Genomic DNA, 25,869 nt, shown 5'->3' on the forward strand with positions numbered 1-25,869 from the left:
TTTTTTGAGACAGAGTCTCACTCTGTAGCCCAGGCTGGAGTGCAGTGGTGCAATCTCAGCTCACTGCCATCTCCGCCTCCTGGGTCCCAGTTCAAGCAATTCTCCTGCCTCAGCCTCCCAAGTAGCTGGGATTACAGGCACACACCACCATGCTCAGCTAATTTTTGTATTTTTTAGTAGAGACGTGGTTTCACCATGTTGGCCAGGCTGGTCTTGAACTCCTGACCTCGTGATCCACCCACCTCGGCCTCCCAAAGTGCTGGGATTAGAGGTGTGAGTCAACGCACCCGGCTGGGTTGGCTCTTAATCTATTTATTTGATAGCCAGGTTTGGAGTCATTAGTAGCTGTTGCTCACTCCTTGAACAAACATTTTTGAGTGCTGCACCCTACAGGCCACTGGAGAGAGAGCGATGAATCCAAAACAGCCCTGTCCGCAGAGCCCACATCTTCATAGATCTGTAAATTAATATTTGCAGTAGAGTATGACAAAAACTCCAACAGAAGTGCAGCCAGGGAAGATGGTACCAATTCAACTTGTTGCTGGGGAGGTGTCAGGGGAGGGTTCATGGCAGAAGGGTCATTGAAATGGATCTCAGATCTTCGTGCCTCCTGGGAGGTTGAGTCCAAGACAACTACCTCCATCTTTCAGTGCAGAGGGCACATGAGGCGACCTGCCAAGATGAAGCCAGAGAGGCAACAGTGGTCAAATGATAGACGGCCTCATGGGGGCAGAGGGGCAGGTAAAGATTTGGGGCTTTATCTAAATGGACTTTATTGCAGTTGTATTCGTTTGATGTCTTTTGTAAGTTCCTTGCTTAGTTATTACATAATTGTCATAAAGTTTGGGAGCATAATGGTTAGAAAGATATCGCAGACTTAGGAAAAGGTTACATGTTCCTTTAATTTGGCTCTTTTAATGGTCTAAGAGACTCTGCAACACTCGTGGCTGGAGGACAAGCTTCCCTGGCCTTCCAGTCCCATGAGGGCACCCGCTGTTAATGGCAGCCCTGATGGAGTGAAGATCCCTCGAGCTTGTGGGACCCTCTCTCTGCCATCCTCACAAAGTTGTCTTACTCTCTGGCTGGCAGCTCCAGATGGCCCTAGGGACTCTGAACTCAGCCCATGTCTGAAGGTTTACTGTAAGACTGTGCGACTCCAAAGTCAGTTTCCCATGGTCAGTTTACCCGGGAAACCATCTCTCTACCGAGCCGAGTTTTTCATTGCAAGAACAATTGCCACGATGTCTAAGTTTCTATGTGAAAATTTTGGCATCTTGGATTCCTTTTAAATAGGACACACTTGTAAGCTCTAAAGGAAAAAAGAAAAGGTTTCTCACGAAGCATTAGCTTTCAAGATTACAGTTCGGTAGGATGTTCAAGGTGCTTAGGGTGAATAAAAATGATAGACAGTCGAACACTCCCTATAAACGAAACACCAATATAGATCCAAGTTTCATGCATGACTCTCAATGTGGTTAATGAAAAGGAGGGGGAAAAAAAAAAGATTGGCAATATTTGCAGGGCATTTGCTCCCAAATGTTTCAATCCTGTTTTCTTTAGACTTTGAAAAGGGGGATTGCAAGTTGCCTGTCAAGAAGGCATCAAAGCACAGAAATTCACAAATGTGTGGTGTCAGATAGAATTCAAGCCTTCAGAAAGGACCCTGCTCCTTTGGTTACTAAGAGAACTAGGGGGCTTGTTGTATTTCTAAGAAGTCACCAGCTGGAGGCGCTAAGCAGGTAATGGTCTATGTTTTCCTAGACTATAAAATCCTGATTATATGAGTTAATAAAATAAGAATCTCAGAGTTCTGAGGGAAAAGAAGTAAACTTCAGGTCTTAGCAGGCACTAGCAGAAAGCACCAGAGATAACTGGGGGAGAGGTTAGGACTCCGTCCCAAAGATCCCCCTCACCTTCTGCAAAGGACCGAGAAAAGCTCCATTTGATCAATTCCTTTAAGACATGAAGACTTCTCCTTTCCTAAGAATCGCCATAGTAAAATGCAAGCTCAGCCTGACATACCCCAAGGAAAAATGTATCAGTCCCTTCTCTTCTTACTACAGTTCCATAAGGGTAATACCGAGTTGTTTTGCTCACATAAGGGCTCTGGAATTTGGACTGTGATGCATTGGAAGGATATTTGTCACCAAAACTGACTCAGGAATCAGTTAAATATGAAACAAAGCACTGATTAGTGTTCCTGATTCATATTTGTGCTTTGTTTAACATTTAACTTCCGAATTCTATACATCTATTAAACAATATTCCTCTCGACATTCGAACACTATCTGTACAATTAATAAATTAAAAACTTATTAAAAAATGAAACAATTAAAAATTCTTAAACTTATAAATCATTGTTTACAAAATTATTTAACCACACTCTCCAACATTTTAATTAAAACCATAAGTTTAATATGTCAGACTCTCTTAAACGTTTCAAACACCTAAAAAGTCAGCAAAAATGCACACAAAACGTCACACTGATTGAAAAATATATACTCATACTTACCTTTACACTGGTTACAAAGGTATGAAGATTATGGGTATATATTGTTTTTTTTTTTTTTTTTTTTTAAGATGGAGTCTCACTCTGTCGCCCAGGCTGGAGCGCAGTGGCCGGATCTCAGCTCACTGCAAGCTCTGCCTCCCGGGTTCCTGCCATTGTCCTGCCTCAGCCTCCCGAGTAGCTGGGACTGGAGGCGCCCGCCACCTCGCCCGGCTAGTTTTTTGTATTTTTAGTAGAGACGGGATTTCACCGTGTTAGCCAGGATGGTCTGGATCTCCTGACCTCGTGATTCTTACATTTTCTCAGTTACTTTCTTAGAGTCAATGTGATAGTTTCCTAGGATAAGAGTATGAAGTGATACAGTTTCTCCTAAGAATACAAATTTCTTCCAGAATCAAAAGAAAAATAGTCTCAGGCCAGCAGGTCTGGGGTTACTGATTCTTACTTGAAGCTGATAAAGTGTCTCCCAACATGATTATACTTGAGATTAAATGTGGCCTAAGAATATAAAAGTCCATGCCTTCACATGGGTATCCTTTTCTAAGGAACCCACCTAACAAGACAAAGAGTGTTTCCTAAAGTGCGCTTCATGTCCTAGGAGACCAGGGAATTTTTTTTTTTTTTTTGAGACAAAGTCTCGCTCTGTCACCCAGGCTAGAGTGCAGTGTTATGATCTCAGCTCACTGCAACCTCTGGCTCACAGGTTCAAGAGACAATTAGGCTACCACGCCTGGTTAATTTTTTGTGTTTTTTGTATTTGAGATGAGGTCGCTCCATATTTCCCAGGCTGGTCTCAAACTCCCGGGATCAAGTGATCCACCCACCTCAACCTCCCAAAGTGCTGGGATTACAGTGTGAGCCACTGCACTCGGCCAAGACGAGGAATTTAAACCCTGCAGTTTGCTGTCCTTATAAGCACATTTGGCCAATTATCCTGCCATGTTATCAGTTCCCTCTTTACATGTTACCAAGCATGACTACTAATTTCTATTTTTTTAATACTGTTAGATGTATTCAAAATTCTCTCTTTCCTTCTTACAAGGATAAAGAAAAGTGCCTAGCGATGCTTAATAACCCAGCATATATTTAATAGAAGAAATAATATCACCCATATATAAATCTGCCATTAAAAACAATATGAAATAAAACCCTATTGCATTTGCCATTTAAATCAATTTTTCTCTTTATAGCTTCATTAGGAACTTACGGCTCTTCACAGACTCCATGTGTTTTAATTGATTATAGCTATCAATCTTATTTGATATTCAAAATCTCAGAGCCTGACCAGAGGAAGCCTCTTTAATCTAGCTTCTTAGTCCTTCCAGAACCTCCCTGTGATATTCTAGACAGCATCGTTGCTTTCTGGTTACAAAAGAAACTTCCATGCTTAAACCATTTGTTTTACCCTACTCATGCCAACCCTTCCAAAGAGCCCCTGTGGAGAAAACTGTCAGAGACAAAGTCTGGGCATTTAGGGGCACATGAGAGTTGTGGGCATTAGTACTATTGCTGCTGCTGCTGTCTCCACTGTTAGTGACAGATGTGGGAAAAGATTTAAGTTGAGTTCACATTAGTGCTTCCAAGTTAACATTAGCATTGCTCCATTATGTTGTTCTAATGTAAAAATGCCAAACACATTTTATCAATGGCATGCTTAACACTTTAACCCTTCGTCCAAGCTATATGTTACACCTCACTTTTCTATTGTTTTATGTTTAGAAAATAAATATTTATGAAATACTTGATATTTCTCATCCATCTTTGGTCACACCGAAGAGTGTAGAAGTGAGGTCAGTTTCACCTTAATGAGGGGCCTGCATCTAACCTTATCTGAAGGGGCTTATGAATTTGTGATTTATTACCTTGACAGAAAGAAATATTGAGAATAACCCCACCCATGCTTTATAAAAATAGCTCTTGAGAGTTGATTTTATAGTGACAAGAAGGAACTCATCCATGGTGGGTTTTTTCCTGAGTGGTCTGCATGGACACATCAGAACTGAAATTATCTCTTCTTGCTTCTGAGCCCCCGTTTCCAAGTCTTATTCTTTGTTTATGTAGGTAGTAAAGTGAATTCTTTAAATCCCTGCCCTCTATCAACTGCTAAAGCATTCGGCTTCCCTCCGATATGATTAACAGAATGTTGGCTGTTGTTATGGGATGCTTTGCAATCTATGTCTTAAACGAAGCCAGGCACGTTAGCATTTCCTCTAGTGGTGGGTGTTTTAGGCCAATTGAGAATGTGGGAGATATTAATATTTTCCAATTAGCGATTAACAGGAAAAAACACTTCTGCACTTAGAGAAGAGGTTTATCGTTTAGGCAGCACAGGACACCTCCATTAATCTTCCCCCAACAGTGCCCATCTACCATCAAGTTCATATGCTTTCTCCAGGGTTCAAAGAAGGGTAGAATTTTAGCCAGTGATTAGTCAATATTTATCAATAAGAATAATAACAATAAAATTACAATGGCCAAAGTTTGAATCCCTAACGTGTGCCAGGCACAGTACGGGGCTTTTTGCAGCTATAATATCATAAAACCCTTACAACGGCCCCATGACATGTGCACCATGATTTGCTCCATTTTGCTTTTGGGGAAACCAAGGATCAAGTAACTGAAGTGGTTTCTCTAGGACTCACAGATGATCGGTGGCAGAGCCCGGAATTAGATATATCGGACGTTAGTGTTTTGAGGAAACATTCTCCCCAAAAGTCATAGCTCCCAGACATTCTTATGTAATTTGTCTTTGCTGAGGCTTGGGCATTGATGTTTTAAAAGTCCCCAGAGACCAGATTTCATCTGGTATGCTGTGGGAGTCAAACAATGTCCAAGGCCAAGCCTGTCCAAGAGAGATTTTTATTAGCTCCAAAATTATAATAACTTCCACAACCTTCTTCCACCAATTCTGCTTTCCACTGAAACAGCTCTGGTGATGTTTAGAGGTATAAATTTGGGACAATTATCAGAAGAAGCACTTTGCTGCTATCGTCCCACCCCTTCTGTCCTGAGAGGTTTTATCTGGTCTTTTAGGATTTCAAATTGGTCATGACTAGATTCCATGTGTCCCTGGCAAATATAAGCCTACATTTTTAAGTTAAAGTACGAGGTGGAAGAAACAGCCTTTCCTCCCTTTTGTTTCCAAGGACAGATGGGGTCAAAAGTGGGTCTTGGGCCCGCAGAGCCAAATAGCTTGGGCAGTACGTGTGTGCATCTGCAAGTTGTGGAGACAGGTGTTTCTGTAGAGCTCACTTGCCCTGCCTCTCATCCAGGCCTGAAAATCATAGGTAATTGTGAGGCAAGAGGGATCCATGCTGTGGTGGGAACACCCTAGGGTGATCCCAGGCTGGGGACCTTCGGACTAAAAAGATGAAAGCCACCATTCCCTCCCCAGGAGGAGATGCAACCTCCTGCACTCTCTAGTGACCGTCACTGGGATATTGCACAGATCTGCAGTCAGCTTCTGAATCCCCTTAAAGTGGACCTAGCGGGCCTCTCCATTTTAAGACCACATCTCCTGTCTGCTACAGCTGCTCTTGCTTCTTTTTCTTTAAGGACATCTGGCTGATTGTATTGGGTTAACATGCAAGAGGAGAGTACCAATCACTGCATAACTTGGCTAATGCATGTCGATGGTGATCTGTGTGGGGCCACAGGGTCCCAGATGGTTGGGACAACTCTGCAATCAGTCACATTTGGGTTGGTTAAATCCCCCACTCTTCTTTATAGCTGTATCCTGCAAGTTAGTGGCTACATCCCCCACTCTTCTTTATAGCTGTATCCTGCAAGTTAGTGGCTACCTGTCTCTGAATTTCACCTTCCTTATGGTTGTCAAAAATACCTCGGTGGGATAAAAACACAGCATCTGTAGATTCTCAAATAGGTGCATGTGTCCATTCGTTGGTTCATTCTGCAGTCAGGGATCTTTCGGTCTACTGGCATGAAAGACGCGATGATAATGAGAATACTTCACAACGAGTGTGGTGTGATGACTGATGAATGCAACAAAGGAGAGGTAGGAGGCACTTAGACAGCCTGGGGAGTTGAGTTGTGGCCAGAAGGGAGAGTCTCCATTCTCCACCTCGTCACTTTGCTGCCAAGAGAAATAGGAATTTCTTAGACAATTCCTATTGTCAGATTCCTCAGTGAGACTGAGCTTAAAAAAGGCACCGGGGTGGGGGGCACTCACATCATGCCATCCCCCCACAGAGCATCCTGCTGGCCGTCTGCATCAGCCCAATCCCCACAGGATAGAAGACTGGCACATCCGAGTCACTCCTTCCACACCCTCTCCCCATTGAGGCCCCGTCTCCCCTGCCCTGTGGCTAATTGAAGGTGAACTCCTAACGTGCATTCTGCCTGGGATCCCAGAGGTTGTGGCAGCCAGATGAGTCACCTCACAAATATAGCATGTGTTCCTCGGGGGCGGTGGTGGGAGGAAGCACGTGAAGAGCTCTCTCTGTGATAATAGACCATTTAGAGCTTCAGATGGCGAAAACAAGCCGATCAGGTGCGGGCCCTCCAGGAGGCTGGCAGGTGACTCCCAGCCAGCACGCCCTCCGTCACACGTTGGGGAAGCTGGCAAGAGTCTGGTGACCACCAGGCCTCCCTCTGGCTTCCTCTCTCCCTCCAAGGCTGTGTGATCCCCACCTTGTCTCTCCTTTTTTCATTCCATCGCTCTGTTCTGTTTCTCTCTACCCATTTGTCTTTTCTTCCTCTTCTCTGTCTCTTGTCTTCCCTCAATATGTCCTTCTCTCTACGCATTTCCCCCCTTCCCTTCTCTCTCTCCTCCCTCTTCCCCTCTCCCTCCCTTCCTTTCCCAAATCTCTCTTAGCCAGGCTTCTTTTCACCCTTTGCCTCTCACACCCTCCTTCACCTTTCCACCCTCTCTCTGTGTTCTGCTTCTCCCTTCTTCCCTCTGTGTCTCTGGCTCACTTATCTGCCCTCTCCACTTCTTCTTCCATTTGCCACCCTCCTCCTCTGCACCCACACCCAGTGGGCTCAGAGCTGGCTTTCTTTCTTTCTTTCTTTCTTTCTTTCTTTCTTTCTTTCTTTCCTTCTTTCTTTTTCTTTCTTTCTTTCTTTTTTCCTTCCTTCTTTCTTTCTTTCTTTCTCTTTCTTTTTCTTTCTTTCTTTCTTTTTTCCTTCCTTCTTTCTTTCTTTCTTTCTTTCTTTCTTTCTTTCTTTCTTTCTTTCTTTCTCTTTCTTTCTTTCTCTCTTTCTTTCTTTCTCTCTTTCTTTCTTTCTCTCTTTCTTTCTTTCTCTCTCTCTCTTTTTTTCTTTCTTTTTATGGAGTTTCGCTCTTGTTGCCCAGGCCAGAGTGCAGTGCTGCATGATCTCCACTCACCGCAATCTCTGCCTCCCAGTTTCAAGCAATTCTCTTGCCTCAGCTGCCTGAGTAGCTAGATTACAGTCATGCGCCACCACGCCCTGCTAATTTTGGATTTTTAGTAGAGATGGGGTTGCTCCAGGTTGGTTAGGTTAGTCTCAAGCTCCAGACCTCAGATGATCTGCCCGCCTCGGTCTCTCAAAGTGCTGGGATTACAGGTGTGAGCCACTGTACAAGGCCAGAGCTAGGTCTTTCATGACCCTACACAACTGTGGCCTGGCCTGGACCTCTGGTCTTGGGCTTGGAAGGGAGTCCCATTATCCCTTCCTCAGCTGGATTTCTTAAGGATAAAACCTTTGCTCCTTCCTTCACCATACCACTCCATATCCCAAACTCAAGCCCACAGAGCCCAGCTCTGGGCCCAGGGTGTGGATGGGGAGGGTGGCTGGTGGCCCAGAGCTGAGCCCTGTGAGTCAACAGCACGCGTAGACTCACACACAGACACAAGGCCCACCTTCAGGGTCATGAAGATTCATAAACCCTATTCTGGGAAGCGCCTCCAGGAATCTTCAAGGGATCTAGGGCAGCTAAGTCTCCACCAGGCCCACCCTCTGCCTCTGAGGGTTGAGCTTCACTTCCCTTCCCAAAGGGGCCAGGGAGAGGGACTGCTGATGACATGATCTCAGAGGAAGGCCAAGGCCTCCAGGCTGCCTCTGGGACTGGCACGGGAAAGACAAGAGAAAATGGGGAGCCCAAGGAAAGAGCAACCCAGCCCAGCCCAAAGACCCCCAGCCCCAGCCCCAGCCGGGCTCAATTTAATTGAAAACGGACTGGAAAAGGCTGCTTGTGCCCTTCCTCTAGACTCAGCATCATCAAGACTGGAGGGACAGAGCATTTGAATCATCAGAGCATCATCAAGGAGGGACAGAGCCTTGGAATATGTCAGACCCTGGGCCAGACGTCACCCCACGTGTTTTCTCATTTTATCCTCCTAAGAAGCCCAGAAGGTGGGTAAAATGGCCTGCCCCAAGCAGGTGAGGACATTACATTTCTCCTCCTCCTCCTCCTCCTCCTCCTCCTTCTTCTTCTTCTTCTTCTCCTTCCTTTTCTTCTTGCTTCATTTTTCTTTCATTTTTTCCCCCAGATGTTGCATTTCAGAGAGGCTGAGTGTGTTGACTAAGGTCACACAGCTAGAAACATCAGGGATCTGTGAAAAAATTCTGTTCCCTGGTGACAGGTGTTCTGTGATCCTAACACAGCCAGAGGTGGGGACAATGTCCTTGCTGTAACAAATTCCCAGTTGCTCGACTCAGTGGACATCAGGTCCTGTTTTCATTTATTAGCAGGTCAGGGATTCCAGTGTCACCTGTGCCATGTACTCTGGCTGATCTACCTGCAAGCCTCTACTCCCCATTTTCCCAGCAGCAGGCGCAAACACCACCCAACTGGCAAGAATTTCAAACAAGGGATTCTGCCTTGCACTCCCGGTGCAAGGGTTGGGCACGTGGACTCACATGTGACCAATCACATTGTCTTTCCTGAGATCCTGCATTTTGACCAGAGGAATCAAGAACAAAAAGTGGTGGCAACTGATTTATCCTTAAGAAATCCAAGTCATGAGTTCCTGCTGCCAAGATTCCTGGGATTTCCCTGGCTCCTGCCAGTTTCTGGATTTGGTTGTTAAGCATTTTCAAGCTTAAATGCTTAACATTTAAGCATCCAGCAGACCTCATCTGCACCAGGCATGAGGACACAAGGACTCATGAAGCATACCCATACCCATACCCTTCTCATAGCTTCTTCATTATGCCGAAGTTGGCCAGAGTCAGTTTCTGGTTTTTGTAATCAAAAGGAACCCAACTAAGATTTGCTATCCTACAGGCAAGAGAGGGCCACAGCTTGACAGTCAAGGCTAGCCATTGTCTGGCCCCTGCCTGCCCCAGCCAGCTTTCTCTCCTCCCCAGCATGTACCTGCCACCCTGAGTGCACCACACTGGTGCATGCCTGTGTACTTGTCTTTTACGGTCTCACTATTATTTATTTAATCCCTCGTTAATGAACATTTCTAAGTTGAAGGATAATTCATATATTAGTCAGGGTTCTCCAGAGAAACAGAACCAGTAGCATGTGTGTGTATATATATTATACACATTATTATATATTACACACACTCACACACACACATATCTATATATCTAGAGAGAAAGAGATTTCCTTTAAGGAATTGGCCTACATGATTATAGGGGCTGGCAAATTCAAAATCGGCAGGGCAGGTAGTCAAGGGAAACTCAAAATCGGCAGGGCAGGAGACCCAGGGAAAAGTTGCAGGCAGAATTGTTTGTTCCTGGGGAGACCTCAGTCTTTTTCCCTGAAGGCCTTCAGCTGACTCAGTGAAGTTTACACATACTATGGAGAGTAATCCACTTTCTTCAAAGACTCTTGTTTTAAATGATAATTTTTTTGAAAAAAATGCCTTCACAGCAACATCTAGACTGGTGTTTGATGAAACAACTGGGTCCTATGGCCCAGGCAAGTTGACACACAAAATTAACCAACACAATTCACACACCATAGCATAAATTAACCCTTTTAAAGTGCACAATTCCATGTTTTTAGCATATTCACAAGGTTGTGAAATCATCATCATGATCTAGTCATAGAACTTGTCTTTTTATTTTCTCTCTCTTTTTTTTTTTTTTAAGACAGGGTCTGGCTGTGTCACCCAGGCTGGAGTGCAGTGAAGGGATCTCAACTCACTGTAACCTCCACCTCCTCAGTTCAAGCAATCCTCCCACCTCAGCCCCTCGAGTGGCTGGGACTACAGGCACATGCCACCAAATCCAGCTAATTTTTGTATTTTTTGTAGAGACAGGGGCCATGTTACCCAAGCTGGTCTCAAACTTCTGGGCTCAAGGAATCCACCTACCCTGGCCTCCCAAAGTGCTGAAATTACAGACATGAGCCACTGCTCCCAGCCTAGTCACAGAACATTTTTCTTCCCCCAGAAAAAAAGTCCTGACTCCTCCTAGCTCCTGGCAACCCCTAAACACAGTGGCCTGCATGTTGTACATGCTGGTTCGCCTTCCTCCTTGTCTCCCTTTGACTGCCTCATAAGTTTCTACTCATTCCTCAAGAGTTAGCCCTTCTGAAATATCTTCCTTGATCCCCGCTACCTGAAACACCCTGTCCCACCTCAGACTGAGTTAATGACTATTTTCTGTGAACCCCCAATATAAGTTGATGGTGCCTCCTGGAATAGCCTTTAGCAAAAGATATTAAAATTGCCTAATCAACTTGCTTCTCTTTCTCACCAGACCAGCAGTTCTTAAACTATGATTTCAGGGGTTCTTGACACTTACCCCATATTTTAACCATTTGGTGTGTTTGTGTTTTGAGGGAGAGAGTTCAGAGTTTCATCAGATTTTCAAAAGGATCCCAGGAAGGGCCAAGAACCATGACACTAGGGCTTCTTGAAGGGCAGAGGCATGTGTCATGAGTCCTTGTGTCCTCATGCCTGGTGCAGATGAGGTCTGCTGGATGAGCCTGGGTGATGAATGAGTAGTCACATGTAGGAAAAGTGTCCTTCCTTCAAGGTTTTCCATCATCATTCTCTGTGAAGCAGTTAAAAAGCAAAACAAAGTAACATACGGTTAAGTATCAGAGGAGGAGGATAAACACATAATTGCGTATTCATTCATTCATCTGCTCATCCATTCACAATTTAGTGTATGCACCTACAAGGTACAAAGCCCAGTGCTCCCAGTGCCGGGTGTTCAGAGCTCCAAGAAGCAAGCAGGTACCACTTGTTGGTCTCAGAAGGTAGAGAGAGACTATGAAGTAAACCAGGGAAGGCTTCCTGGGGGAGAGGCCACAGGACATGAGCAAAGCCAAGAGCAAGGACTGGGACTCAGCCAGATGGAACAGAGCCCGGGGGACGGTGTCTTGAGTGTGTGTGCTCGGGGAAGCATCCACGTGAGCAAATGCCAGGCCTGCAGAGGACCCGGAAGAGAGAGAATTTACACACCCACAGTCCCTGAAGCCTGGAGAGGACTTTTTAAGATTCCAGGAGGTGAAGGTGCAGAAAAGCTGAGCTGGGGCCTGTCTGCAATGAGGTGTGGGGTGTAATTACTGAGCCAGAGTGCAGAGCTGAGCCAAGTGGGTAAGAGTACTGACCCCAAGCCCACTTGGGCTCTGAGCAGAAGGAAGACTTCATTAGTGTTAAAGAGGAAGGATGTGCCTTCTCCCCTGGAGGCCAGAGGGCAGGAGGCCAGCCAGGCAGGGAGGCTGACCCAGTGGCCCCACAGTGGTGATGGAGCAGCCTGGGAGGCTGCAGGCACTGAAGGAAGAGGTAGGGGATGATGACTCCATCCGTCACCTCAGCACTTACCCCAAAAGATGGAGGACCGCTGCCAGAAACAGACAGAAATTTCCCTTGAGAATGAGAAAGCCGTACTATAGGAAACCAAGATTGCACATTGTCAGCAGAGAAGGAATGAGACTGTCTGGTTGCCGCCAGATCTTGGCCAGGGCCATCCTGGGGGTAAGGACCTCGTGCAGGAGACCCCTGGGCAGGGGCTGGCCCTTCTCCTCTCCCTCAGTGTTCTGGAAAGGCCCCAGAGCCGCACCAATCCCTGATCTCTTTCCTTCTTTCTCCATATTGCTAGACCCCCTTCTCTTGGTCCCCTGCCTCCTCCCGCTGGTGTGCACCCATACCTTCAGACAGTTCTGAGCAGACCACGTGAAATACAACTGCGATGTTATTTGCGGCCGGGATTCTGGACCCAGAACTGTGCTTTGTCTTGAAGTTGAAAGGCAGCAATCACTCACACTCCTCTCCCATGAACAATTTGAGAAAAAATGGAGGCTCAGGGCAGAAGTTACCCCCTTTATGACTGGCGGGAGCTATCCTGGGGAATGAGGCCTGAGGCTAAAACCTATGCCCTATTTCCAGCCTCATGAAGTAAACTTAGTCACTGGGTCCCTAGCAAAGCAATAGGAGAATTGAGGGTCTCCCACAGGTCCCCCCTCCAACTGCCCCAAGCCCCACATGCCTACAGGCAGCCCTGGGATGTCTGCCATGTGCAGAGGATAATGAGCCTGGCAGCTGCAAGAAGGAGATGAACTCCAGGGTTTGAGGGTCAAGGACATTCACCAGTCTCCCAGTACACTCATCTCCACCCCACCCCAGTGAATAAGACTGAGAGGGTTCAAGGTGGGGCAACAGGTTCTCTCCGGTACTTTCCAGCCAATATCTGCATGTAAATTGAGATACTCATTAAGCCATGAGAAGCGCTGTGTGACCATGGCTGAGTTGCTTAATCTCTCTGTTCACGCTCCTCCTCTGCAAAGTGAAAGCATTCAAAATCATCTATATTCATGGTGAACCTACTTTGTTCAAAGGTCTCTGGGGCATCCAAAGTTGGATAGGCCATGTCCTTGACTCAGCTGACCGCTCTCACCCTTGCTTCCGTGATGTACTGAAGGCCTCAGGCTACTCTCCCGGCCCACATCTCCCACCGCTCTAACCGGATTCATATCTCCAGTGCTCTTATTTCCTCCTCATCACTTACCTAGCAATTCTGGCTCACAGTATAATATCAGTCATTTGTACTTTAGTCTGAATTCCGGGTCAGTGCCAACTTCCTCCAGATATTTGTGGTTTAAGCTTCATGTGATATTATGTCATCTTGAGGGCATTTAGTAAAGGGGAAAAAGGAACGTTTTTGTACAGAGGCCTTTTCCTGTGCTCATTTATGCCTCACAGGAAGCCAAGAGTAAATGTGCATCTAGACCTACAGGGGAGGTCTTGGCAGTTGCAGCAAACTCACGGAATTTTAAATATGCCGGAACCTTTCCAGAGCCCTAAGTTGCAGTCCCAGCTCTGCCACTGTCTCTCTGTGCTTTGCTAAGCAGACTTCACCCCTCCCTGGGCCGTCTGTGGAAATAGGGCCCAGCTAGATGGCATATAAAGCCCCTCTAACTTCCAGTAGTGTAACTCTAGGGGAGCCCTTGTTTTCTGGGGAGACTCCTTCTGAGTTTTCAGAATGATGTTGAGGAGTTCTCTTTTCCTGCTCACCCCAACTTTTCTCCACTTCTCAGACACCAGTTCTGGGTACTCCACAACTCAATCCAGTTCTGACACTAACTATCCAGAGTTAGCACAGGCCCCACAGGTTAAAGGCCCCGTCCCACAAAACTACCCCCAGTTCGGACACCAGTGGCCAGTCTCAGACCACCAGGACTTCTGACCAATCAGCTATAAGTCAAGTCAGGATCTGATTCTGACTGTGCACATCTGTGGTCTCATAGAAAGGGGCCAGGGGAGGTAGCTAAAACCTAAGACCCCATCCTCAGGTCTCATAATTTGCTAAAGAAGCTCACGGAACTCAGGAACACATATTACTTATTTTTACTGGTTTGTTTTAAAGGATGTAACTCAGAAGTAGCCAAATGAAATGAATGAATCAGGGAGTATATGGGGTTGGGGGAGGAAGGCATCGAGTTTCTACGCCCTCTGCAGACATGCCTTTCTCCCAGCACTTGCATGCGCTCACCAACAGGGAAGCTCTCCAAATCTTGGTGCTTAGGGGTTTTTATGGATGTTCAATTACATAAGCATAATTGATGAAATTATTGGCCAATAGTGACTGACTCCATCTCCATCCTCCCCCTTCTCTCCAGAAGTTGGGGGTGGGGCTGAAGGTCTCAAGCTTCCACTTAAGGCTTGGTCTTTTTGGTGACCAGCCCAATCCTGAAGCTATCAAGGGCTCACCAAGAGTCACCTCATTGGAACAAAAGATGCTCCTATACCCTCATCACTTGGGAAACTACAAGGGTTTTAGGTAGGGGCTTTGTGCTAGGAATGGAGACAGAGATCAAATATCTTTTTTTTTTTTTTTTTTTTGAGACGGAGTCTCGCTCTGTTGCCCAGGCTGGAGTGCAGAGGCGTGACATCCATCTCCCGGGTTCAAGTGATTCTCCTGCCTCCGCCTCCTGAGTAGCTGGGACTACAGGCGCCTGCCACCATGCCTGGCTAATTTTTCTGTATTTTTAGAAGAGACAGAGTTTCACTATGTTAGCCAGGATGGTGTTGATCCCCTGACCTCATGATCCACCCATCTTGACCTCCCAAAGTGCTGGGATTACAGGCTTGAGCTACCTCTCCCGGCCCCTTTCTATGATGCCACAGATGTGCACAGTCAGAATCAGAGCCTGAGTGTAGGTCAAATCCCTTAGCCTTCCACCAGTCCCGCCCACTTGGTTTCTGTGGTAGAAAGTTTTGTTTACTACCTATATCTGTATCCCCCACCAAATGTGAGCTCCCCCATCCCATCCTGATGCTGAATTGAAGACACTCAGGGCTTTGTGTGGCTCTGGCAGCTTGCACAATGGGTTCTCAGATGAGGCATTCCATGCCCTTCTTCCGGGAGTAGTAAGAGTCAATGCTCTTCAGTTCAGCAGAAATTCATGAGATATTAGAAAGCACTTCCTGGATCTGAGTAGAAGGTTGGAATAGGTTGCATACAGAAGCTAGGAAGGTTCCATCCCTGGAGATCTTTAGGAAGATCCCATTGCTCTGGGTGACTCAGCCGCTCCTTTCAATCATGAATTACAGGCATTATCGAGTTCAGTCACCCATGGTGGCTGAACCTGCTTTCTCCAAAGTCCCTCCAGTTGCAGGTTGGTGAGCCCATAGATGGGGTTAGTGAAGCATTGTTGCTTAGCTCACCAGGGCACCCTTATGAGAGTGAAATAGACTGTGACTCCTCTGCAGGTGGTTAAAGAGGAGGACACTGAATGAAGTCATGTGTTAAGAGTGGTGTTTGGCTGGAAAATTCTGATTCATCTTTCAGGACCCCACTCAAGCATCTCCTCTTTTGAGAAGCCTGGCCTGGACCCCTCCCCATGCCCCACTCTTCCTTCTCCAGGTTTAATTAAATGTCTCTTCTCAGCTGGTGTGGCCTCTTGGTTGATTGCAGATAGTGCATACTCCACTCTCTCCATGGAACTGTGAGCTTTCTAAGGTCCAGAACCACACCCACCTCATCTCTCACTGCCTCCCTGGTGCCATCGCAGGACAGGTGGGGCAGAGCAGGGGCCCGGTGGATGCTGGCTAAATTATTGGAGGGACTGGCTGGGAGCCCATACATCATAGACAGCAGAGACCCCAGGGACTGGCAATGTGGGAACCAGGCGAGAAGCTCCAGTCCCAGGTCTGCAGCCTTCCTCAGTCTCCTTAGTAGCCTTGATTCCCAGCAAACCACATCAGTTTCTCTTTGCACACCCTGCTCAATGCTCATCTGCATAGTGTCCTCCATCCAGAGCAGCCCTGAGCTGTGGGCACGAATACTAATGGATCATGCAAATGCCAGCCTAGGGCAAGAGAGCCCTGGACTGTCAATTAGCTCCCCCCAGCACCAACTAGAGTGCCCAACCCCTTTACTTGATACAGGCCAGCCCAGTGCAAGAAGGGGCAACAGAAACAGAACTTGGCTTGAAGGGCAGCTCTAGTCAAGGTAGTGTCTTGTGTCAGCCTGGGACAGGATCTTCCATGTAGTGTGAGGGAAGAAGAGGGCCAGCCTGGCCTCTGATGTAGATGTTCCTGCGGGTACTCTTGGGAGGAAAGGTGGTGCTCTTGGGGGCCCAGGTAATAATTGCTACATGCGTGTCACAGCTCTTGGAACTGCTGCTTCATCCTTCTCCCTCCACCTGGCCATCTATGTGCCATGCTACGTGCCTATGTCCTGTGTTGTTCTCTAAACCAAGACCAAGGCTCTTCACAGTCACTCTTCTCTAACTCAGGACCAACTTCATCCTGGGAGGGAGGGTGAGAGGAGGGCTCCCCATCACCCACTTCTTGTTCCCAATACTGCTGTTTCCTCACAGTTCTTCCTCTTCCCGTCCCTGCTCCAGTCTGCTTTCCTTCCTTAGTGGATAATAGCATTGGCTTTGAAGGCAGAGAGATCAGGTTCAAACTCAGACTCTACAGATCACTCAAGCTTTGTGGCTCGGGCGAATTACACCATGCCTCTGAACTTCAATTTGCTAATGTATAAAATGGAGAAAAGAGAAGTACCTGCCATAGTGGCATTGTGAGGCTCATTTTACGAATAGCTAAGAATTTCAGATAACTCACTCTGACGTGTCAGAAAGTTACTTTGCTTATTGCTTCAATCACTGAACTTAATTTCTATTCCAAGTTCCCGTTCCTCTTAGTGGCAGAGAACCCTCAATCAGTTCAGGATGCCCCATCCCCAGTGTTGCCTGAAGGTTTTGGGGTGGGCTTATGGAGCATGGAGCATGAAGTGGGCTCTACCTCTGGTGGGCAGCCCTATCAGAAAGGTGCCTTGCCTCCAGAAAGGCACCCCGAGAGGTTCTGGTTCCTGTGCATTCTGTGGTCACTGTGCCATTCAAGTCGCAGCTGGAGCTTCCCAGGCTCTAGGAGGGTTTTCTGGACCGCACCACTGTTGGGTGCAGGGGAAGAGTCCCCTTCTCCTTACCAGACTTGCCCAGGAGAGGTAGGTCAGGAACCCCTGCCTGAAAAAGACACCCAGGTCAGTGACTGTACTATGCTTCTGCTACACACAGAGGTAGCAGACCTCAGAGGGGGACCCTAGGCTGTGTTCACTCTCCCAGGATCCACTTCAGAAAAGCCAGGGTCTGCTCTCAGCTCCCACATTCCACCAAAGTCTGTGGTGTCAGTGCTGAACAGGCCACCAACCCTCAAACTCCGCCTGAAGTGGAGAACAAGGGCAAACCCCTCTTGCTCCAACCAGTCATATATTCTTCCAGGCGTTTCGTCTCAAAATCCAAGATGTGACCGTTGTTTCTGTGCCACCTCTTCCACAGGTAGTGAATGCCACAGCTCAAATGTGCAGCAGGGTGTGTGGTCACAGCAAGTAATAGAAGGAACATCCGTTAATATCTCAGTTGTATGTTGCCTCATTTTTGCGGGCCCTGTCCCAGAGTGAGTCCTCAGCATGAGGGCAACTGAGACTCTTTTCTCCCCCATTCCTTCCTCCTTCCCTCCTCCTGGGTTTCTTCCCTCTTCAGGCTCCAATTGCAGTAGCAGCAATGCCAGGAGTGGAGAGCCTGGGAGCCCAGAGCCAGCTCTGACATGTTCAGTGGGCCATGCAGGGTTAGGGGTGTGCTCATCGGCTCATCACTGGCATGATTACTAATCACAGGGTTGCTGTTCCCTCCTCCCCTCCCTGCTCACTTCCTCAGGGTCTTCAGGCTGCAGGAGCTGAAGAGGGAAAGACCCTGTGTGCACCCCGGCAGGCTGGTAATCACAACCGCAGCCTCCAGGCACTAAGAGGATAGGTGGGAGCATCATCCACCACTCAGAGGGCTGGGGACCCTTGTGCCTACCCTATGCACCCGTCTCTCCTATCTGTGAATCCCCAGTGAACTGCTGCCTCCCTAGAGAAACAGTGCTAGAGGTCAGTGGCAAGAGCAGCAGGAGGACTTGGAGCGACACGAAGAGTGTGAGCTCTGGAGTCAGACCATCTGAGTTCAAGGCCAGCTCCTCCATCTATTCACTGAGTGACTTCAGGCAGGTTGCTTACCTCTCTGTGCCTTAGATACCTCATATATAAGACAGGAGATAATGAGAGTCTTTCCTTCTGGGGCTATTGAAATGATTAAGTGAGATCAGGCATGTGATGGCACACAGTAAGAACTCCATAAACAGAGGCCGCCACTGCTAATGCAATTACTCTATCACCTCGGGAGACTAAAGCAGGGGAGGAAACACCATTGACTCCTGGACAGTTACCCAAGGAGATTATGGATCCATGTTTTGCACACACTTTAGAAAGACAAGGAATTCTAACTACAACATCTGTCTCCACTGCCCCTATCATTTCAGTCTCGCCTGTCCACCCTCAACCTCACCACTGTGGCCTGGAAATGCAGTTGCCCAGGGCCACTCTCACCCCACCTCAGCTCTGCTCTGCTCAAGTTTCACTTTCACTCCCTCCAGCTCCCATCCCTTTCTACCCAGCTCCACCCTTGATTTCTCCACCCTGACCTTCACTCTCCTAGGCTGATCTAGACCCCTGACCTTGCCGAGTCTCCAGGACTTCGGTGCCTTTGACTCTCAGCAGCAGAACTAGAGAGGGATCTTGGTGAAGTCTGGGATGTTATAGTGACTTGTTTACTTAAGCACCCTAAGACTGAGTTCCCTAATGCAGTGAGAATCAAGCTCTGCAGAGAGCCCCAGAGCCCTGCTCAGGTGCGATGAACGAGAGGCACTCACTTGATGCCCTCACAAAGTTGTGAGTGAATGAATGAATGAGTGAATGAATGATTGAATGAATGAATGCAGATTAGTGGATATGTTAATGACCTGCCTTTTTCATGAGCCTTGCAATCTCCCAGGTACCACACTAAAGCACTTAAATGCTTCTAGTCATTTAATCCTCACAGCAGCCCTAAGACATAGGCATGATTATTGTACCTGTTTTATAGATGTTGAAACTGAGGATCAGGGAAGTTAAAGGCACACAGCTAAGGGATGAATGGATAAAATCCCTTACCATAACCTTTCCTCCTTAGGACAAAGTTTCTTCACCAAGTGTCCAAGGCTGTGTTTCACGGGGGAGGGTCTGAAATTCTACCCCAAGCGTGAGCATGTGTGCATGCTGCATGGTAACTCTGGGGGAAAAGATTCACAGGTTTTATCAGATACTTACAGTTTGTTAGAACATATTTGAATCCATCCATCTAGCCACCCGTCCCCTTTCTATCCACCCTTCCGTCCACCCCCAGACAGCCATTTGATCAATATTCATGAAGCATCTGCCTTGCGCCAAGCATAGTGCTGGCACCCATGACTTCCCTGGTCTCCAGGAATATCCTTCCCTCTCTCCCTGACTACCCCTGCCCCCGCCCCGCCACACACACACTCCTAGCAGGATCTGGGTAAGTTGGAGGGCTTTACCGCCAGTGTCCCAGCTGCGTGGGTGGCTGCACTCTGTCTGAACTCATCTCAGCTCTGGTGGAGACTGTGGCAGTGCAGAAGCATGAAGGGGGAATCCTTGAGCAGCGTAGCCGTCAGGACGTGAAGGGCAGAGCCCGTGCCCTGGCTTCCCCGGCTTCCCCTGCAGTCCATGTCAGTCCTGCTCCCTCCAGAACATGATCAACCTCGATAGATGAGGCCATGCTTGATGCATAAGAATGCAGCCCAGGAGAGCTGCTTCCCAAACCCAAGTCCTATTCAAAGGTTTTTTCTTCCTCCTGGGGAGGTAGGGGAGAAGGTCCAAGCAAAGGGGACTGGAAGGGGAAAGTGAGGCATGGAGTTTGTGTTTTCTGAATCAGCCAGGGAGACCCTGTGTCAGGCACTTTTGTAACCACGGTAACTTTCAACCTCACCCTGCGACCTCCATCAATATTGCTGAGATTGTTCTCCTTGCAAACATGATAAAATTGAGGGGCTCAAAGGTCAAATAATTTGCGCAAGGTCACAAAACAAACCCAGGACTTTAAGCCTCATCTCCTTGACCTGAAAGTCATATCTACTTCCCTGCCCTCTGAAGACCTATATGTCCTATGTCATCACTTCACTGTTCACACAAGGTGATACCAGGCTTCTTCAAGCACCTGCTACCCTGAGCTTACTGCCCTACTCTTTCTTTCCCAGCCTGAATGCAATTTGTAATGAGGAGATGATTTGATTTTCTTCAGCTCTAGACCTCCAGCTTCCTGAGAGCAGGTACTCTTGCCTCTTCTTGCTTGTTATTGATCCATATATTTAGAATAGTGCCTGGCAGGTAGATGGTGCTTAATAAATATTCATTGAACGAATGAATGAATGATCCAATGAACCCCAAAGCAAATAACAATAAAGGACCTTTGCAGAGTGCTTTACAGAGAGACAAGCGCTTTCCCTTTACTTTATCTTACCCCATTCTCACAACCCCATGACATGATTGGGTTCATGTTCCACAGGTGGGGAGGCTAAGGGCCAGGGTTACATACCAGGGGACATGGGATTAGGTTCATATGAACTCAGGGGTAAATGATGACACCCTTTCCCCTGCCCTGAAGGATCTCAGTTTGAGTATTTGTAGAACACTTAGGATGTTCTGGGCCAGGCTGAGTAGCGGTGGATGGGGGCGGTGGAGGGGGGGAATGCAAAGCAGGAGACTCGGCCTTTGCTTTCTAAAAGCTCCCAGTCTATTTGAGGCCAGACTTATGCATGCAGAACATTTGGGAAATGGTACAAGACAGCAGCAAGCGTAGTGCTGAATTGCACATAATCAGGTGCCAACTGCATTCCCTTCCTTAACTAATCTGAGTCTTTTAATACCAGATGGGGACCCTGAGAATAGATTTCCTATCAAACAGATGAAGAGCAAAGATGGAAGCCGAGGGAAAGGCTATGGCTTACTCATTTTTATACCCCTTTAACCCAGCAGGATATCTGGCCCACAGCAACAGGAATAGGGCAGTCCACCTTCAGTAATGGGCCACTCTGTGCAGGCACCTGCTAAGAGCCTTACAAACATCATGTCACCAATCCCTCACAGCAACACAATCAGTTACTAAAGGAATTATGAATGTAATCCACAAGAAGCTGAAAGCAGGGTTCACAGATCATACTCATCATGCCCACAGTTTCAGAGTAAAGGGGCAAGCTCAGTGTTTGAACCCAGTTCTAGCAGCCTCCCAAATTCGTGCTCTCAGTCTGATGCTATGTTACCTCTGTGCCTGGAAGGAACTACTATAGTCCATAGGGATGAGAAGAAACATGGCTGAAGGAGCACTGAGTAGGGAAGAAGAAAAGGAGTAGGGAGGAAGAAATAAATTAAGAAAGAAAGAGATACAGAGAGGAAGAAAGGAGAGAGTGAGGGAGGGAAAGAACAGGGCTTGTGTGTTACACAAACTCAGACAAGCACACGCATGTTTTGACAAGATTTCTACAGGTCTGACAACCTCACTCTTTCCTCCCTGAACAGCCCCAGAGGAGTGCCCTGAGGAGTCCTATATGGAGGCTCATGGCAGAAGGAAGGCCTTGCATCCAGAACCTTCTGAGCTCAGGGATTGACACTGGGGTTGTGTATCGGTCCGCTTGGAATGCCTTCAAAAAATACCACAGTCTAGGTGGCTTATAAAACAGAAATCTATTTTCTTACGGTTCTGAAAACTGGAAGTCCAAGATCAAAGTGCCAGCAGGGTTGGCATCTGGTGAAGCCTCTCACCTTGGGTTGCATCTACCTTTTCCCTGTGTGCTCACATGACATCTTTGTGCATGGGGGTCTTTGGCATCTCTCCTTGTAAGGACACTAACTCTATCAGATCAGGGCCCCACCCTTATGACCTCTTTTAACCTTCTTTAGCTACTTAGAGGCCCCTTCTCCAAATACAGCCACACAGGGGCTTAGAGCTTCAACATAGGGATTTTGGAGGGACACAAACATTCAGTCTACACCAGGGTGCATGAGGGAGGGGTCAGAGCTGGAGACAGTGCATGAACTAACTCACCTTCCAGAGTAAAGGGAGCCACAGCCACTGAACCTCAGGTTGGATGGGGCTGGCAAGGTTGCCATAGTGAGTACATCAGGGACAACAGGACAAATGGCTCCTGCAGTCAGGGTGACTGATGGGAGGCTTCCTCAGCACTCCTGTCACTCCCTCTCTCCCCATGCAGTTCTCTGCTCTCTGTTGCAAGTTCCCAGTAGGCAGAGAGAGGGCCTGTCATCCTCATCTTTCTCTCTTGCCCCTCACACTTACCTGTGTTCTCCTACTTAGACACATTGTTTGTGAGCATCTCAGGGGTGATGTCGGCTGCATTGTACAGTGGGCACATGCACACGTGTGTGTATTTATCTGCAAATAATACCTATGTCACAAGGCATCTGCAGGAATAAATGAGCTATTGTGCATGTAAATGTCTGGTACATGGTAGATACATGAATGAATTAATATTTGTTGAATGAATAAGTGAATGAATGAATCTTCACTTGGCAGAGCATGTGTCTACTCTCTCAAAAGAATCTTTTTTTTTTTTTTTTTTTGAGAGTCTTGCTCTGTTACCCAGGTTGGAGTACAGTGGTGCAGTCTTGGCCACTGCAACCTCTGCCTCCCAGGGTCAAGTGATTCTCCTGCCTCAGCCTCCTGAGTAGTGAGGATTACAGGTGTACGCCACTATGCTGGGCTAATTTTTGTATTTTTAGTAGAGATAGAGTTTTACCATGTTGGCTAGGCTTGTCTCAAACTCCTGTCCTCAAGTGATCCACCTGCCTCGGCCTCCCAAAGTGCTGGGATTACAGGCGTGAGCCACCACGCCCGGAAAAAATCTGTTTAAGGGGCAAGGATGATCTGGTAATCATCAGTTTTTACTTACTAACTGGGTCACTGAGCAAAGAAAATCAACTCAGTCATTCATTTATTCAGCATAGATTGACTATACCCCTGTCAGAAACCAGAGAGTAAGCAGAAAGTAGAGAGTTAAATCAGTACGTAAATCAGTTAAAGCAGTCCAGAGGGAGAGACAGGCAAGGAACGGAACAATGAGAAGCAAAGCAAGGAGTCCTCTGATAAGACAAGGAGCCCTGAGTGCTATGGAAACCGCAAGTGGGGCACTGACTCGGGGCCAGGGAGGGATCCCTGGAGGAGATGACATCTGCAGTAGATATCCCAGGGTAAGCAGCGGGTGGCCAGAAGGAGAAAGAGGTGAGGAACTTTCCAGGCAGAGGGAACAGCACGTGCAAAGGCCCTGAAGCAGAGCCACAACACGCATCTGAGAAATAGTGAGGGGTCTGGGGGGCTGAGCCACAAACGGAGCACCGGCATCAGGCAGGATTTGTAGAAGAAGCCACAGGCCACAAAAAATACCTCATAATTCATGTTCAATGGTTTGGATTTTATTTTGGTGACTTCACTTTACACCTACTGTTCAGAGGCAGCCAATTGCAAACACGTCCAGAAGCACTTTGCTATTTCTGATCTGCAAAATGGAGCAAGTCATCTGTACTCTGCTTCTTCGGTGGGTTGTGGGGAAGCAGAAATGAGAGGATGACATTCTAGACTTTTGTGACCTCTCAAGTGCTGTCCTTATGGTCATTCAGGTACCATGAAAATTAGCAGAGCCCCGAGGGGGAAGTAGCTTGGTGCTCCCACAGTGGTGTCCCGGAGAAGTTGGCAAAGACACCCAGGGTGGCTTCACCTTCTCCTCAGCAAAGGGCTCTCCTCTGTTCCCTGAATCCTGGACATCCTACTTGGTCCTCTAGTGACCCCGAGCTTCAGCCCCACACCCCCTCTTCCCCAATAGAGAAGGCAGGAGGGAAGCAGGAACCACCAGCCTCTGCCCGGTCTTCCAGGATTCAAGGCTTCCCTGGCCTGGACAAGCCCTGAGCTGGCAGTTAGGAGAGCAGAGGCTGTGAATATCGTGGGGCCCCCAGCAGGTCTTTCTGGCTCAGTGTCCTCATCTGTGAGCAGGGGATTCCCCAGAAGACCATGACAGAGGCCTGGAACTCAACTTCTAATCCCACATCCTGGTTGGGCAACTTCAGGCAAATTTCTAACACTAGGTAAGCCTCAATTTCTCTCTGTGGTGATGGTCAGGCACCTGCTTAATTCACAGGGCTTTGGTGGGCATCATGTGGACAATGTGGTTGCACAGCAGTTGGCAATGCAAAGGGAAGGAAGTATGTTCGTAAGTGCACCTCCCCTGTGGCACAAAACAGGGCACATGCTGGGATTGCAGAAAAGCATTGAATGCTGCATAGGTGAAGAAAACTCTTCAGGGACATGAATAAAACCAAGTCACAGGCCACCTGTGGCCCTGAGGGGACAGCTCATGGGCTAGCATTAAGGGAAGCAGCCCTCAAGGGGCCTGTATCCTGGGGATTCAACTCTATGCCTGTGTGGCGTTCAGTCCGTGTTCAGACCATGATGCAGTTTTGCACTGTGTGTGCGTCTGCGTGCCTGTGTGTTTGTGTGTCTCTCCGTCTTTGTGGGCGGCAACTGTAGGTGTATTATGAGCCTTGGGTCTGTCTGTGTGTACAATAGCAATGTCTGCGGACTTAAGGAGCTGAGCCCATATGTTTGTGGGATTTTATGGGCATGCATGCTTGTTTATGAGGCCTTTTGTCTGGGCGTTCTGTGAACTGCTAACATGGTGTGTATCTGTGTGGCAGAGAAAAGATGACCAGGTGGGAGTGTGGGGGCCAGCTTGGGTAAAGGATTCTTAGTGTCACAATGGGTCTCAGTGGGAACCCAAGCAGCTCAGACTTGGGGGAGGGAAGCTCTTCCTCCACCTTCCAGGGAGTAAATCTTGCATTTCAACACCACAAGGCTTTGAGTTCACAGGCAGGGACGCAAACTTTGCCCTTTGGGTGAGAAGCCACTCACAGAAGGGAAATGGCTTCCTGAATCTAATCATTGCCCCTTCAAGCACTAACAACCTGTGCCAGGAGCTGATGGCTAATACATTTTTGAGCTGGAAAGGGAGAAGAGGGAGAACCAAGGAGGAAAGAAACAGAAAAACGAGAGAGCAGGCCACGTGCGGTGGCTCTCGCCTGTAATCCCAGCACTTTGGGAGGCCGAGGCGGGTGGATCACCTGAGGTCAGGAGTTCAAGCCCAGCCTGGCCAATAGGGCGAAATCCCATCTATACTAAAAAATACAAAAAAAATTTATCTGGGCCTGGTGGTGGGCGCCTGTAATCCCAGCTATTCCAGAGGCTGAGGCAGGAGAATCGCTAAAATCTGGGAGGCAGAGGTTGCAGTGAGCAGAGATCAAGCCACTGCACTCCAGCCTGGGCAACAGAGGGAGACTCCGTCTCAAAAAACAGAAAAAGAAAAATGGGAGTGTAAAGGCTCTGAGGGACTGAGGGCTCCTTTCTCCTCCCCAACTTCCTGTCAGTAGAAGGTGGGCCCTGCCATGGGGGAATTCTGCAGAACCCTCAAGGACCCGCGGAGCAGGGCGGCACCTTCTTGCCCTGACCGTCCATTTGGATATGTTTTTCACCCCTTTCTGGGCGGGGCCGACTTTCCCCCTCTCCATGAGTTCAGGCAGTGGGTTAA

The 25,869-nt window shown here is 47.7% G+C and overlaps 1 protein-coding gene across 1 annotated transcript in view; it reads left to right on the top strand.

Moving 5' to 3' along the window:
* The window catches only part of KCNIP1 (Kv channel interacting protein 1), a 389,539-nt gene that overhangs the window by 125,652 nt on the left and 238,018 nt on the right, over nucleotides 1–25,869 (top strand). The window lies entirely within an intron of this gene.

This window comes from Colobus angolensis, unplaced genomic scaffold (assembly GCF_000951035.1).
Source record: "Colobus angolensis palliatus isolate OR3802 unplaced genomic scaffold, Cang.pa_1.0 Scaffold27, whole genome shotgun sequence".
NCBI lineage: Eukaryota > Metazoa > Chordata > Mammalia > Primates > Cercopithecidae > Colobus > Colobus angolensis.